The sequence below is a fragment of the Vulpes vulpes genome, chromosome 15 (genome assembly GCF_048418805.1).
Source record: "Vulpes vulpes isolate BD-2025 chromosome 15, VulVul3, whole genome shotgun sequence".
In the NCBI taxonomy this organism is placed as follows: domain Eukaryota; kingdom Metazoa; phylum Chordata; class Mammalia; order Carnivora; family Canidae; genus Vulpes; species Vulpes vulpes.
The window spans coordinates 5,632,023-5,648,284 of NC_132794.1; the positions used below are offsets into that span (position 1 = coordinate 5,632,023).

The 16,262-nt window shown below is 44.0% G+C and overlaps 1 long non-coding RNA gene across 1 annotated transcript; it reads right to left on the reverse strand.

The window, feature by feature from the left end:
• Positions 1-3,014: 3,014 nt before the first annotated feature.
• LOC140595751 (uncharacterized) lies at positions 3,015-12,834 on the reverse strand. The gene is made up of 4 exons (XR_011997630.1): positions 10,862-12,834; positions 10,277-10,396; positions 9,538-9,608; positions 3,015-3,277 (listed from the first exon to the last, which is right to left on the reverse strand). It is a non-coding gene; the product is annotated as an uncharacterized lncRNA (long non-coding RNA).
• Positions 12,835-16,262: the final 3,428 nt, after the last annotated feature.

Here is a 16,262-nt window from a genome sequence, read left to right on the forward strand (position 1 = left end):
AGAAGAGTTTCACGATGCTAAAATCAAAGTGTTGGCAGGGTGGCATTCCTCTCTGGAGGCTCCAGGGAAGAAACTGTTTCCTGTTCATTTGAGATGTCAGAACTCAGTTCCTTGTGTCTATAGAGCAAAGGATTCTGTGTCCTTGTAGGCTGTGAAGTGAAGGCTGTCCCAGCTTCCAGAAGGTGCCACATTCCTAGGCTCATGGCCTCCTTTTCTTCATATTCAAAGCCAACAGCAGCATTTGACTCATACCCACATCATATCTCTCTGACCCATCTTTCTGCTTTCCTCTTCCATTTTAGGGACTTGTGTGACCCAGATAATCTAGGATAATCTCCCCCCTCACACTCTGTGATCAAGTCCCATCTGCCTAGCCCCTGTTCCCATGTAAAGTGACATTCATAGGTTCTGGAGATTACATAATTGACATCTTTGGGGGGGTCACCATTCTGCCTAACATAGAAGTGGTGACAAGTGAATTCCAGATGTGTCTAAAGGATATTTCCAATAAGACATTGGATGAAAGATGTGAAGAAGAGAACCAAAGCCATGTGCCCAGACAATAGGTTGTATCATTTCTGACATGTGGAGCATTGAGGTCAGAGAGAAATCTAGTATTGATATGCAGATTTGATGTGGTCAACATCCCAGTGAGATGCCACATAGTAAATTGGATAACAAGTCTGGCATTCAGGGGGAGGTCAAGGATAAATATAAAATGTGGAACTATCAGCCATGAGACTAATGAAATGTGAAATGTGAAGCCATCTAGAAAGAGACTGTACCTTGAGAATCTAAAACTCAGTTCAGAATGAACCAAGATTTAGACATCACAGGAAGTGGAGAATCCCAAAGAACAAACAACAACAACAAAAAAAAAAAAAACATAGAAGAAGTTAATACGGTAGAAGGGGAGAATGGAGCTTCAGGGAAACCATGGAGATTTAAAGGAGGAAGCAATCAACCATGTCAAATGCCACCAATGGGTCAAGCATGATGGAGAGTGACAAGTGTCCACTGGGTTGGACAAGATGGTAGTCAATGGTGGCCTTGACTGGCATGATCTCAATGTGGAGGACAAAATCTTGATTGGAATTGGGAAATGGGATAGTGGGAACTGTGATTTGGAGCAACTCTTGTGAAGAGTTTTGCTATAGAGAATAGCAGATGGGGTTAGTGACTAGAGGGTCAAACAAACAAGGATGATGCTTCAGTGCAGGCAATAGAGTGTGCTAGCTAATGAGAATGATTCAGGAGAGAAGGAAAAGCCAACCATGCAGGGAAGCCAACTGGCATGGCCAAAGAAGACAGGATCCAAGGCACACTGGAGCAGTGGGCACAGCAAAAGTAGGCTTTTTACCACAAGAGAAGTAGGGTGCATGAGTCAGACCAAGGCTGATATTGGGCTGACAATTTGGCAGGGAAAACATAAGGTGGTTCTCCTTTCATTACTCAGTGAAATAAAACAATATCATCACCTGGGGGCAATTATTGTTCAACAATAATCATTCCCTTCCCCCAATATCTCCGTCTGAGGAGTAGACTTTCCCATCATGGTGGGGGGGGGGGGGGGGCTTGGCTTTGTGACTTAATTTGGCCAATGGAATGTGAATGAATGTAAGGTGAACAGAGAAACAAAATGACCTAGTCCACCTGGTCTTGGCCCCTTTGCTTCTGCTATAGCCATGAGAAGAATGTGGCCCCTGGTTACCAATTACTACCAGGATAATGGTAGGACGCATGGAGGTACACATGGAACAAGCAGCCTGGCTGATCCACAGACCTGTAAGTATGGTCACAAATTCCTAGCCACTGGGATTTTGTACTTGTTTGTTACAGAGCAAAAACTGACTAATACATAAGGGTATGAGCAATTTTAAGGAGAGAAGAGAAAGTATGAAATAATTATCTCTGTATAGGTGAGGGGGAAAAATGACAAGAGAAAGTAGTAGGGTAGCTGGGCAGTGCTGAAGAGCTATGTGAGGTTGTGTGATGAATTCAAAACAGGAACAATTAGCACCACATGCTGCCAATGGAAGCAGGTGTGAAATACTCAGAAAATCTACTGTACTGAAGGCTGGAGTTTTGCCGAGCAATGTCAGGAAGGTCAAGAAGCTGAGGGTGTGTGTAAGGGAATGGTTATATTTAAGGTCCATGAACTCTAAACTGGGTGGAAAAAAGGAGTCATGAGGAGTGAAGAAGGACTGCTAATACATTGGTGGTCCCAATGAAGACTAAGGATCATGGAAGCAGAAGGACTACAATAAGTGAAGATAAGAGGGGAGCCTGGGTGGCTCAGTCGGTTAAGCATCCAATTCTTGGTTTCAGCTCAGGTAATGATTTTAGGGTCATAAGATCAAGCCCCATGTTGGACTCCTGTTCAGCAGGCAGTCTGCTTGAGATTCTCTCTGCCCCTCCCCTTCCGCCCCTCCTTCAAAAAAAAAAAAGAAAGAGAAAAGAAAAGAAAAGAAAAGAAAAGAGAGAAAGAGAAAGAAAGAAGTGGGGAGTCTGAGCAGAATATGTTCAGAGTTTAAATTTTGGAGGCCTAAGAAATGATCAAAGCAATGGGTAGGGAGTAGAGTAGAGAAGAAATGTGTATGCACAGTGAGGAAATGAAGGACCCAAGAAGCCTGAGTGTGGTGGTTTGACAGGAGTGTTCAATCACCAAGAACTGGAGCAGTGTTGAAGACAATGTTCTGTGTTCAGAATCCATGGCTGTTCACATTCAGTTGAAGTTGATGTGAGTTTCCAGAACAAAGACAGACTAATTATTACTTCTAATAACCACCCTCCTTCCTCACATCCCCCAGTTGCCCCTGCGGTAATACAATGAGATGCAATTAGAGCTACGTCAGATGTCCCCACACACACACTGTGGTCCACAAATAAAAATATAAATCTGAGTGGCTACATAAAATGGCTTGTGTCCCAGTCCTCCTCCTGTTCTGAAAAAGGAAAATAAAATTTATTTCCTGCCTAAGAAAAACCAGAGTTGGACAGTAGGTATAGTAGTAAAAACAGATTTTATTCAGAACTATTAAGATGGGGGGAAAAATACTTTACTATACACCAGGCTTAACTCTGATACAGCATAGACAAGTGGAAATTATAGCCAAGGAGCAGGTTGTGAGGCAGTGGATAAAACATGTCTAAGCAGAGTAGATAAAAAGTTTTCAGGGCTAAAGCAGATTCTGGCAAAACTGACCTGACAGGATTCTTGCTGAAAGTAGGCCGGGTGATCAGACCCCACCTGGGGTGGGAGGTGAAGATGAGGAACCTGAGGAGACATCCAGGGTGGGTGCTGTGGTTAAACTGACTTGGCAGGGTTCTTGCTAAAACTAGATTTTACAAGGAAGTATACAGACTGGTCTAGGAGAAGGTTCAGGAGCCTGACTAACGTTTGGTCAAGCAAAGAATCTTTGTCACTCCCTAGTGTAAATAAATTCTCCTTGGAAAGGATCCTGAGTTCTTACCCTGTGGAATGTAAATAAATGATTCCAAGAGGAAGAGATTAGTGTCTCCGGCTTCAGAACCCATGGATGGCCCTGGGTCTCATCCCCACCTTGAACTGTAAACATACACTTCCAGGGAGGCAAATCTCTCCGGAAAGTTCTCCTTGTCTAATCACACTTCAACTTCCAAGGCTTGTTCTTTTAGCGCAGGCCTCAAGTTTAATAAAATTTGCTCAGAATGCTCTAACTGTGCAGAAACATAAAAATATTTTCTCTACAGTTCCCCAGATAATAATAACGATGGAGTGTCCAAGTTTCCATAAAAAAAAAGTGACCAGAAGATGAGCGGAGGACTGTGACAGGACAGTATGGTGTGATGACTGGTTGTACATGTTACAGGGCACCCCAATATTTGGTTAAACTTTCTTCTAGGTATGTCTGTAAGGGGGTTTCTGGATGAGATTAACATTTGGATCAGTAGGTTGAGTAAAACAGAATGCGGCCTCCCATTAGAGGAGGCTGCATCCAATCGTTGAGGGTTCACATAGAACGAAAGACAGAATAAGAAAGAATCTTTTCTCTCTGCCTCGTGGTCTTTGAGCTGAGACGTTTGTCTTCTCCTGACTTCACTCTCCAATTCGGACAGGATTTTACACAAATTTGCTCTCCTAGTTCTCAAGTCTTTGAACTCAAACTAGAACTACACCCTTAGCTCTCCTGGGTCTTCACTGACCCATTACAGATTTTAGACTCCTCCATAATCATGTGAGCCAGTTCCTTACTGCAAATATGTAGACAATATATCACATATTTTTTTCTAATATGACATTATAATATTTTCTATTAGAGGAGGTTGGTTCTCTTTCTCTGGAAAACCCAGCCTAATACGTATGGTAATGTAAGCTATCTGACGAGGCCAGAATTTTTGAGGAAAGTAGGAAGAAAATGGTAGGGAAGAGGCCATGAGAAACAGAAAGGATGTGCACCCTCCTCCCAGTCCTGTGCTCCACGGAGAATGAGAGAAGAAATAGCCAACACTCAAGAGGACTACAGTGTCCCCGGGGGAGAGCAGATCTCATTCTGAGAAAGAAGGAAACTTTCTGAGAGCTTGAAGATCCAGGAAATTTTGCTGGTAGCAGATCACATTTCAGAGGACACAGTAGAATGTTTTGAGCGTTAGGGAAGGGGTGAGAGACTGAGTCCTCTTAAAAGATATAAAGAATCTTGTGAGGCACAAATCAGGATGGGAAGAGGCCACTAAAAGTCTTGGGGCTCTGGTGGAGAATGACCTAAAGAGAGATATGCATACTGAGTGATAAGATTGTTTCTGTTGGTCTTTTAGGAGAAATTTGGTAAACCAGCTCTCATTTCATCTCAAGCAGGGAGGCTAGGGGAGGGGAGGTCTTGCTAGGATTGCCAGGCCCTGTGCACCCCTCCCCCTTAATTGCTGCAATGAGATGTGTGGCAGAGACATGTAGTGTCACTTGCAGAAATCGCTGGCTGAGCACTTGGCCAGGACTGAGGGGCTCCTACCAGGTGGCCTGTTTTCATCAGACTCAGTCCAAGTCACCAGCAACCTGCTTTTAACCACCAGGAGAATGAAAGGCGAAGGAAACCCAGCACTTTGATTACATAATGGAAGATGATTCATGGTCAAAGTTCTCCAAAGAGGATCTGGCCATTCAGAAAGCCTTCCTCAGAAGATCCTCAGGAACCATCACACACTAATTATGGAAGAACCAGCCAAGGGTAGGTCCTTCCTAACGTTTCCCACCTTCCCCACTCTGGATTCCACCCTGCTCCTCACTGACACCTGCTCTTCACTGGTCCACTGTCTGCTGCTTGGACTGTCCTCTGACCCCTGGGAATGTTACTTCCTCTTCCAGTGACTCCTTTCCCATGGTGCCCTTCCTCTCTTGCACAGTAAATCAGTACAAACCCACCACTTTGCTGTTGTCTTCCATCCTTCTGCTTATGCACATCACACACTATGTCTCTTTATCCATTCCTCCAACATGGCTAAAATCCTGCCTTCCAACAACAAATCTTTCAAGCTGCCTAAAATGTGTGTTCTTCTCTAGAAAACATATTCAGTGTAGCATTGGCCATGGTTCCATGTCCAAGTCATCTCTGGAGTCCCACTCTAGCCATAGATGCTCTCTCTTATCATCATCTCTTCCTAAAGGTAAGCAGTACTTGAAACCCGTTTCTCCCAAGGAATTCACCATTACAGGAAAACAACAGCAAAATCTCCCAGCCACCCTCCCCTAAACATGAATTCGTAACCACACTCACAACCCTACCACTTGGTAATGACACTAATAGCTCACTCTTTTAAACATTCATTTAACTGTTTTCCTGGTTGACTCTACATTACTTAACCTCTCCCCTCAGTAGTGTCTTCTATATTTAAGCTTTTAAGAAGCCACATATCATAGCTTTATATTATGTAGTATCACATTCGGACAGATGTTACTATTTTTATCTTGATGATGAAGTAAAAAGTCAAGGGTATGTTGGTGCTATCCTAAGCCATGACCAACAGTAGCCATGCAGATGCCCTCCACCACAATTGGCCATTGGACTTTGAAACTCAGAATTGTGCATTTTCCAGAGAATGGATCTAAATTTTGCATTTTTCAGGTTGCGGTTGCACCTGCCCTTGTCTTCTATGAAAAGACATATGAGTTAAAACATGTTACCCTCATTACTTTTTAAGTCTAGTTAGTCCTATAGGTCTTTAAGAGAACCGCTTGCATAGCCATGACAATGGAAGAATGCTCGTCAATGCCCCCAGGCTTCTTCATTAATTTGTTTCCTTATAATTATCATGATCTAAGTGCAGCTGCAAGGACTGCACACTTTCTCAACAGTTTACCAAAAAAAAAAAAAAAAAAAAGCAAGACTTAGACTATGGGAGTCTTGAGATCAGAAGCTTGGGTCCTCCCTCTACTCTGTTCTGATCTTGGCTTGTTTGGCTTTGGAGTCAGATAGGAAAAGGAAGGGGGAGACAAAGTCACTTGATGTTCCTGGCACTGCAAGTCATGTCTCCCTGATGCAGTGTCACAGATGCAGTGAAGAGTTCCCAGTGCACTCAAACTCATCCTGCACTGTGCAGCACCCCATCTCAGGCAGCCACCTGAGCCTCCCCTATTTGTACCCCAGGATTTTCTTGGCAGCTGGGAGGAAGGGAGGAAGACGTTAATGTCCCCAGTCAGTGGGAATGGAGCACATGAATAAACCTGCTGTCCTTCAGGTGAATCTTTCTGGGGGTACCCATGCTCCTTGCAGGAGCAGCCTGGGCCTGAGCCCTCATGTCACAATTGCAAGTCCTATTGGCTTGTGTGTATTATGGATAACATCCATACCCTCTACCTTCCCCCTCCCTACCTCACTTCCCTACTCCCTAACTCTTGCTTCCTGAAATCACCTTCTTTAGAGGTGAACTAAAACCCTCCCTCCCCCCGCCCCCCATCAATTTTGCTGTGTGCATATGTCAGGAAATTGGGCAAGGAGGCAACTGGATTCATGAGCCAATTTAACATTAAGTGACAATTTTGGATCATCTGAAAATTTCCCTATTCCCTCTAAAAGTCCTGATCTGTACATTGACTGCAATATACCCAGTCTTTGAGGAAATATCGACAAACCTGAGAAGCAGAGAAGATGTATTTCTCTTTCAGATGATGTAACTCATGTGAGAACCCAGGGGCAAGTCCCTAGGGTGCCACCAGGAGCAGTAGTCAGCCTTAGAACAGCACTTTGACAAAACCAATGATTCAAAAAGTCCATGCAGACAGTACCTTATTCTTTGCATCCTAAGAAACCTTGGAAAATCAATAAATGTTCATTGACTGACTGCAGCTTCGATTGAAGACAGCAACAAAGGCTCTGAAGCAAAAACTGATCCTCCATCCAAGTGATACTCCCGTGGTCCCAGAGCAGCTATCGCAGGGGGAACCAAGGGTTCGTCTTCAAAGTCGGATGATCTAATGATAGCCAATCTCTCCTTGGCTATTCATTTTTAATTTTTACATAATTTTCACTCCTCATATTTGCCAACACACATGACAGAAAAGTGTTGCATTGAGGTTTTCCTCTCTGTGTTTTAAACTAATGCAAATCTAGTGAAAGCAATTAAGTATTCAGAGAATACTCCTTGTGTATTAAAGACACAGAAAAATACACTTTGGGAAAATGTCTGCTAAAATATTTATAGGGTTTAGTCACGAATTCTTATAACTCCAGGGGTCTTTTAGTTTGAGGGGTTTTGGGCTTTCTTGGGTTTCGGTTTGGTTTTAGTCATGTGGTCATATGTACATGAAAGGGCTGATCTAAAAGAAAAAAGAAGGAAATGTCTGAATTTGGTTACTGCTTTGTTATTGATAAGTTAAAGATACAAAATTCATGAATTTTATTTGTGGGATATCAGTGCTAAAATCCGACATATATCTGCATAAATTATCTACATGAAGGAGTGCATTTGAATATCCTGTTTATAGATGACAGAAAAGTCCTTCAGAGGGGGTCATACAGAGAAGTTTGTGTAAATGGCCAGAAGAAAATGTAGGTGACTTCATTACGGGCAAGAGCATTTATGGATAATTAATGCCTGTGTAATGTGTAAAAGGGGTTGTAGTGGTCTGCTCTGGCTGTGTGCTCACATGGCCTTTCTGTGGGCACACGCTGGGGATGGGAGTGGGGAGAGGGAGCTGGTGCCTCCTTCTCCTCCTACAAGGACACTGTAGGGTTAGAGGCCCACCCTCTGTTTAACCCTAATTATCTCCCCAAATCCCCACCTCCAAATGCCATTGTAATGGGAATTAGGGCTTCAATACATGAATTTGCAGGAAATACAATTCGGTACATGAAAAAGGTCATCCCCTTCCATGCACTAATTTCTCTTTTTAGAATCTATCCTAATGTCCTGTTCTCAACTATCGAAAATACATGCATAAAAAAATCTTCCTTGCAAAAAAAAGAAAAAAAATGGGGGGACTAACCTAAAATGTGCAACAGTAGGAAAAGACATAAGCATGACAAATCCACTCTAAGAATTATTATGTAATCTTTAACCATGGCAACCATAGTGACTGCAGCAATGGGGAAACACTTATAATAGGATGAGAGGTGATTTTTTTTTTTTAAGGGGGGAGGCTTGAGTAAATCTAGTTAAGATGGAACTGGGTTTGGGTTTAGTTCTTGGTATCATTATGGACTGAATTATTTCCCCCCAACAGCTATATGTGTTGAAGCCCTACCCCAGCACTTCAGAATGTGACTGTATTTGGTGACCCGACCTTTACAGAAATGATGAGGGTAAAATGAGGTCATAAGGAGTGTACTCTAATCCAGTCTGACTGGTGTCCTTATAAGAAGAGAAAGAGACACCAAGAATGCATATGCACAGAGGCACAACCATGTGAGGATGCAAGGAGAAAGTGGCCACTCAAGGTCTCTCCAGCCTCCCACCCTGGTCTTTCTGGAGAGTTCCTGATGGAGGTACAAGGAACAGAGTCTGTGAGTGCATGTGAATCCTCTTGCATCTGCTGCTCCCAGGGTCTCTGTGCTGACACGCTGGAGTCCATCCTGGGGCCAGGTGTAGTTACTTAAAATTTTAGCTGATTTCTTTGAAACACTTCTCTAGTAGAGGGGGCTTCCTCCTATGCTCTGCCAACTGCTATGTCCTGCCTTTGCTGGGGGGGAAGGGCTCCGTCTCTTTGGGTTTCAGGCTACCCAGTTGCCCTGTGATCTTAGCTCTCTGGCTTCTGATGGCTCCAGGAAAAGCTACAATTTGGTACTTTCTCTAGCATGTTCTCACTGAAGTCCGAGTGACATTCTTTCCAGCTGTCTACACCCCAGGCAAAAGTAGAACCGCTCTCCAATGTTAAGCAGCCAGTTTGCTGCATGTAAATACTGAATTTAGCACCAGAAGCTGCAAATAGACAATGTCAAGCGCAGTGCTATAAAGGTCTCCCGTGAAGCTCTGATGTCACTGATAATTCTCCAACGTTCAAAACATTTTCAAGAAATGTGTAAACATCCAGGTAAAAGGAACACAGCTGGAAAGAGAAGAAATCCATACCTGAACATGCTAACTTGGAGGCTTCCTCTTCTTGGCTTTTGCCAAACCTCCTCCGGAAGTCAAATGTGATGCTATGGGAATGGGGGAGATGCAGAGACACCGTGAGGCTAGAAGGACATTAACAGATAGTGGAAAAGCTCTTGCCCTTTCGAATGCAACACCAGTTTGATAACAATTATTCTGCAACGCCTGTTTTACCATTCTGAAATTAAATTCATAGGTAACTTACCTGTATACCTAAATTTCAAGATTAAATAAAACTCCAACATAACGCCCTGTATATGGTATAAAAGAGGTTTAACAGGAAGCTGTTTATAAGACAGCAAAATGCAATGCTCAGTGGAACTCCATGTAGGACACAAGAAACAGTCAAATCCCTGCCTCCACACTGCAAATCACCAGAATGCGGCAGCTATAACTCTAGAGCGATCGCTGGGTCTCATGACAGCAGCTCAGATACTGCAGGTGGTGGTGCTGCTGGTGATGCAGTTTGCCAAAATGGCAAACCGCCCTGGATGAAGCTCCTCGCAAAGCCAACCACAGTCTTTCCAAGGTCATCGCATTTGTGGAAAATTTGGTTCCTTAGATGCACAACAAACACATTCTATGCTTTTACTTCTTGTGACACATTTACAGCGAAACATAAGCTCATATAAACAGATCTATCACTATCAAGGCCTCCAAAAGAGAAAATCCAACTCAACAATGACCCCTGACCAAGAAAACTCATGGTGATTACCTTAACAGTGTGTGTCTCTAGCAGTAGGTGGATGCTTGTGCCTCCTTCGTTTGTGGCATCAGGTGAGACAATGAGTGGAAAGTGGCTGCTAACGTGCATCAGTTCATGGACCTTGACAGCCTAGGGATTTCAAAAACATGTGAACAATTGCCTAAAAACAAAATCAAGGTTCATGTGCCCTCACTGCTTTTGGAATAAATCATTCATTCGGCAGGTATTTATGGACTCCCATGGAATGTGGCTGCCCTGGTGGAAGTAGTGCCCGGGCTGCAAGGGAGCAAGGCAGACATGGAGCTGCCCACCCTCACAGAATCTAATGGGAAAGGAGGCATTCAGCAAATCGTTATACAAACAATTATGTCACCAGGTAGCACAATGAAGACATCTAAGGTGATGTGTTAACACAGTCCAGGCATCAACCCAACAGGGAGTAGGTTTGTTAGAGTTGCATCAGGGAAGCACAACACTCCGAATAACACAGAGTAAGGGATTCATTATAGGGACTCAACCTCACCCAATGATAGGAGATGCTGGGGAAGTAAAGGCCCAGAAGGGGAAGGTGAGAGGATCAGGAGAGTCACTAACCAGGGACTATGAGGCGAAGCCCACGAGGAGTCCATGGCAAGCTCCTGCCTCTGCTTCCAGGATGGGCCTGTAGTCATTGCCATCAGCAGGAAGAGTTGGGACCACAGGGATGCAAACTTGGACCTGCGAAGAAAAACTGGGACCCCTGCCTTTCTCCCAGCTCTCCTAACCCCCATGACACAGGCACCTGTGGAAACACACAGACACAGCACATATATGCACACACACATGCATATGCACAACACACACACACATACCACACACACAGAGCTGCAAACACACACACACACAAAGCATACACCTGCATGCACACCACATACATGCATACACACACATCCCCACTGCATATCCACACATGCACACCACATACACATACCACACAGAGAGAGATGCAAACACAACCACAGCACACACACATGCATGTACATCACACACACACACCACACAACTGTGAAGATGCAGAAGGGATGGGCACATTCTTCCAACACCTGCTACTGCCAGGACACAAGCCTTCAGGCTAACCACATTTCACCTATTCCCACTCTATTTGCATTTTACAAGGAAAAAAAAACTAGACCAACTATAATGTTTAGAATCAGTTTTTGACTTAGACAATAATTTGCTATTATTTGAACTACCTCAGACTTTATTAGCCATGAAATTGAAGCATAATATTACCAATTGTTCTCAAATTAAGTTACCCTATAAAACACCATACTTTCTTAAGGTTCCTAAACAGAAATATAATCAATACATTCTGTGCTGTATTTCTCCCCCCAGGCTTTACTGGAATCGCTCATTTTCTGCTCTGTCAGCCCAGTAGGATTAGACGCCGGTCATGAATCTCTCAGTCTGAAGCCATTGGCTGGGCAGTAATTCTCACAAATCCTCCCACCAGTCCGTGGGTTCCAAATCCCATTGTGTTGCTAGAAATACCGTGCCTCCACCAACGAAGGAGGGAAGGCAAATGTGAGGTGGCTTGCAGCCCAGGACCCAGCCTGCCGCTTCCCACTCTGCATTTCGCCCAGGTCTGGGGAGACACTGGAGCACCCGCTTCATAAATGTTGGAGGGTGTGCCTCACCCGAGGCCATGGCCCGTGGTGGGATTTACAGGCTGAACTGCAGATTTACCATCTGCAGATGAGCACAGCTCTCTCCCCGGGCAGCAGGGACGGGGGATGTGTGCACACACTCACGTGAGAGGAGCTTTGGTCCCAACAGCTGGGCCATGTCAGGGGAGGACGGGGCAGGTGTGTATGTGCGTGTGTGTGCATGCGTGTGTGAGCACCTCTCTGAAGGTAAGCACCAGGAAGAGACTTCAGGAGCCCATCAATCCCTTTGTTCTACTGATGCGTCATCAAAGCCGTGACCCTCTCAGGTTCAGTGCAGCCAAATTCCTCTCTTTCCCCCCAGTGGTGTCCTCTCTTGGTAAGTGGATTCAGGGTTACGGAAAGGAAAAAGTGGAATGCTGCTCAGCCGTGCGTCTTTGCCCAAGACTCTACAAACACGTTCTCCATTCCTTGATCTCTGTTTCATAAATGTTGCCAGATGCTCCAGGCAGGGTATCTCCCACCTGCCTTCCATCCACATTCATTTCCTGCCCTTCTCCATCCTGTATGGATGACATCAGCTGACCCCATGGACCTCTGGCTCTGGTTGTGCTTGGTCAATGGGAGGCATGAGCAGGAGAGTGAGGAGAAGGAGTCTTGGTCACCTCACTCTCCACTGCCAGGTTTCCTACTTGGCAGCAACCCTGTACCTAAGGCCCAGCAACTGGCAGAGGCCTTCTCTGGACCACTCTAGCCACCTCTCCCTGTCCTGTCAGCCCTGTGGATAATAACAGTTCCTTGGGTCCTGCCCCAGTCCTTTTTTTTTTTTTAATATTTTTAACTTTTTTTTTTTTTTACTGGAGTTCAATTTGCCGACATATAGCATAACCCCCAGTGCTCATCCCATCAAGTGCCCCCCTCAGTGCCCGTCACCCAGTCACCCCCACCCCCCGCCCACCTCCCTTTCCACCACCCCTTGTTCGTTTCCCAGAGCTAGGAGTCTCTCATGTTCTGTCTCCAGTCCTGCTTGACACCCTGTCTATCCCATTCTACTGACCCCCGACCCTTCCTACCATCCTGTCCCCCCTATCCCTTTCATCTCTGCTGCAAGTTCTCACAGGGAGAGCCGTCCTCCCCCTTCACACGGGATGGAGCAACATCTCCCTTCACGACATCCCGAGCACTTACATGGCATGATTCGGTTGCTGACACAGCATCTCCTATATGCTTGGCAGCACCCATTCACCCTTTTGGTCATCAGACTCTCAGGGTCTGGCAAGGCAACTTCAGCAACTCTAACGGTGTCCAAGGTCAGGGCCACACAGAGCAAAGGAAGTGCATCTCTTCAATCCATCCAATTACTTTCCATGTGTTGATGTTACCACTTAGGCCCTACTCTAAGTAAACTCTGGAAGGTCCCTGAGTTCAGGGGCAGGCTTGGAATCTGACAGAGGGACCAAGGTCAAAGATGCCTGGAAGGATGGACAGTGTTTTTGCACTGCTAGGATTTATGACACATACCTGTGAGAGATACCAGTTAAAGTAAACCTGCACCTCATAGCCACCCCTTAGCAGTCACCCCATCTGCCTTTCTGAGGAACACCCTTGGCCGTGACATTTTGCTGTGACTGACCCCTCTCACCTCATCCCCCTGAGCTTGCTTCAGCTCTCAGCAGTGCAGAAGTAAGAGATGAATTTACCACATCAGCAAAATACCATTTTCAGTTGAGAGCTGCCTTGGGGTTTACAGGGTTCCTAAATAGAAGCTGGCAAGTATACAGACATAACACTAACAGAAAACACCGATTGAGTGTTTGTGTAAAAGAGGCCACCCTTGGCCCATCAAGGTCATTTCTAAGTAGCTAGCTCCAGGTCAGCACAGTCCGATAGAATTTTCTGCAGCAGTGAAACCTTCTACCTACACTGTCCAACCCAGTAGCCACTGGCCATGCATGGCGACTGAGTACTCACCTGTGGCAAGAAAGTGGATCTTGTCTTTTATTTACTTTCAAATAACTTAAATGTAAATAACCACACATGCTAAGGTTTTGGACAGCGCAGCCACAGATAGCTCTGTTCAAATAACTTGCCACCTCTTGTGCAGTAAGCACTGGCTGGGGATTCCTTTGAGAAGCCTTAACTTCCAGAACAAGCTACTGTAGGAAAGTAGTAAAACACAGAAAAACTTCCCAGAGTCTGATAAATATTTTGAGAGTGATTCAACACGCACAAACCAAGTCGGAGACAATTCCATGAAACTCATTGGGCACCGGTCTGCAGAGTTCAAAACTTAAAGTTCAAGCATATTCTACATGCGACTCCCTCTGACTCCTAAAATAACCACAGAAATATGATTCTTATAGCAGGCAGATGACGAATATTCGTTACACTTCGATATACTGTCTTTCTCAATATTGACCTGTTTGATCTGAATATTTACAAAATGCCTACAGAATGCTAGCTCCTGTAAAGGTTACAAAAGTCATGGATGACATGATATTTGCCTTGTCTTGGGATCTAGGCTCTGTGGTGGTTTAAGGAGAGCAAACCATGAAGTGAAAAGTCTGGTGTTCACTCATTGAACAGCTCTGCCCAAAGGGTCTCAGGACCCTTGTCTTTCCTCTTGACTTGTACCCATTCAGGATAGTGGTGGGAGACAGAAGAGTAAAGAAGAAGCTATATTAAGCAAGAGACTCATTTTTAAGCAAGTCAATTAGCAATTTTTTCCATATAAATTACCTTAAGAAAGTGACTCAGCAATAATCATGGGTTTTAGAAATTTTGTATTTTAGCTCTACTTCAGAGAAAATAGGCAGCCAATTCCCTCACTTTAGGGATATAGTCCTAGAAGAGATGACATTTTTTTTCAGGATCCTCCAAGCAGTGGTGATACTCAAAATATTTGACAACCAGTACAGCATGAACAATAGCCACTCAGAACAGATACTGTATGAGCACCGTGGGTCAGAAGAGACACCTGCCACAGCCCCATTTGCACCAGCAATTAGCCCTGGAATTAGTAATAACCAATTCCAAGAGGGGGCTCAAGGTAGAGGCAGCATGTTTAAGATCATAAAAATATTTTCTAAATCATGGTGGTACATAGTTTTGTACTAATCCATTGAGTGGATTAGCAAGCAGGAGTGTTAAGTGATAAGAAACATCACCCTGATGAATTCACATCATTTAAGGAATCACTAAAATCTTAACACATCTTGAGGTAAAAGGTGACCTGTGAGGAAGGGGCAGATAGTGATTTGAGGGGCATGGGGAGGCCGGGGTGCTAAGGGGCTCTAGTTCTGCATGTCCCCACTCAAGGCTCATATACTTTGTGAAAAGTACCCAGGCTATATTACCTACACTTTGTGTGCTTTTCTGGACTTCTACTTCAATCTAATATTTTTATTAAGCAAATAAAGCTAAAATGTCATAGGCAATTATAAATCTTCAGGATCACGTCAAATGAGAAGAGCAAGCTATGAAATGAGGTTTATGATGATCCAAATCTCACGAAATGCACATGTGTATGCATCTATGCAAACACGTGTGTGCGAACAGACACATACTTACCTAACAACACCTAATTCTGAACAATAGAATTAGGGGTGATTTCAAAACCATTTTTTAAAACTGTGTTTTTAATTTTTTATAATAAACAACTTTGACTGTAAAGAAGGAAATATGTATATTATTTTACTGTAGAAGGAGCCTGGGAGCAGCTGGAGTTTTTGTAGAGCCAGCACAGCGCAGGGAAAGCAGGTAGGGTATGTGGGTCCTGATGAGCCACCCCGCCTTTCCTCCCCAGACCTAATGTTTGTTCAGCACCCAGCATATACCAGCTCTTGTCATCAATACTTACTAACTCTAAAGCAGCACTAAAAACAAAATAAATAAATAAATAAATAAATAAATAAATAAATAAATAAAGCAACACTAAAATCTCAACACATTTTAAAAGTCACATTCCACGTTAGCAGGACCATAGTTGGGCGTGTTGTTAATTACTGTCTCTAATTACTAAGCATCATAGAAATCTGTACCAACTGGCATAGCACTCAGCCAAATAAATAATAGTCCTGCCTCTGGGGTAAACATGAAGAGATGGGCAGGAGATGCACTGACAATATCTACACACAGAATAAATATGTAGAAAATGCAGTAATTTTATTCTTCATAACTACGTTCATATTAACTTTATGAGGCAAATGTAATCAAAGACGAACATGAAGATATGATTTTATTTACAGACATTTCTAAGGTTTCACTTCTTAGAAATGCTTGATTCCTAAATATCATGATTCCTTAAACTATTACCTGAATAGTAAGGAATTAAGAAAGGCAATACATACCGC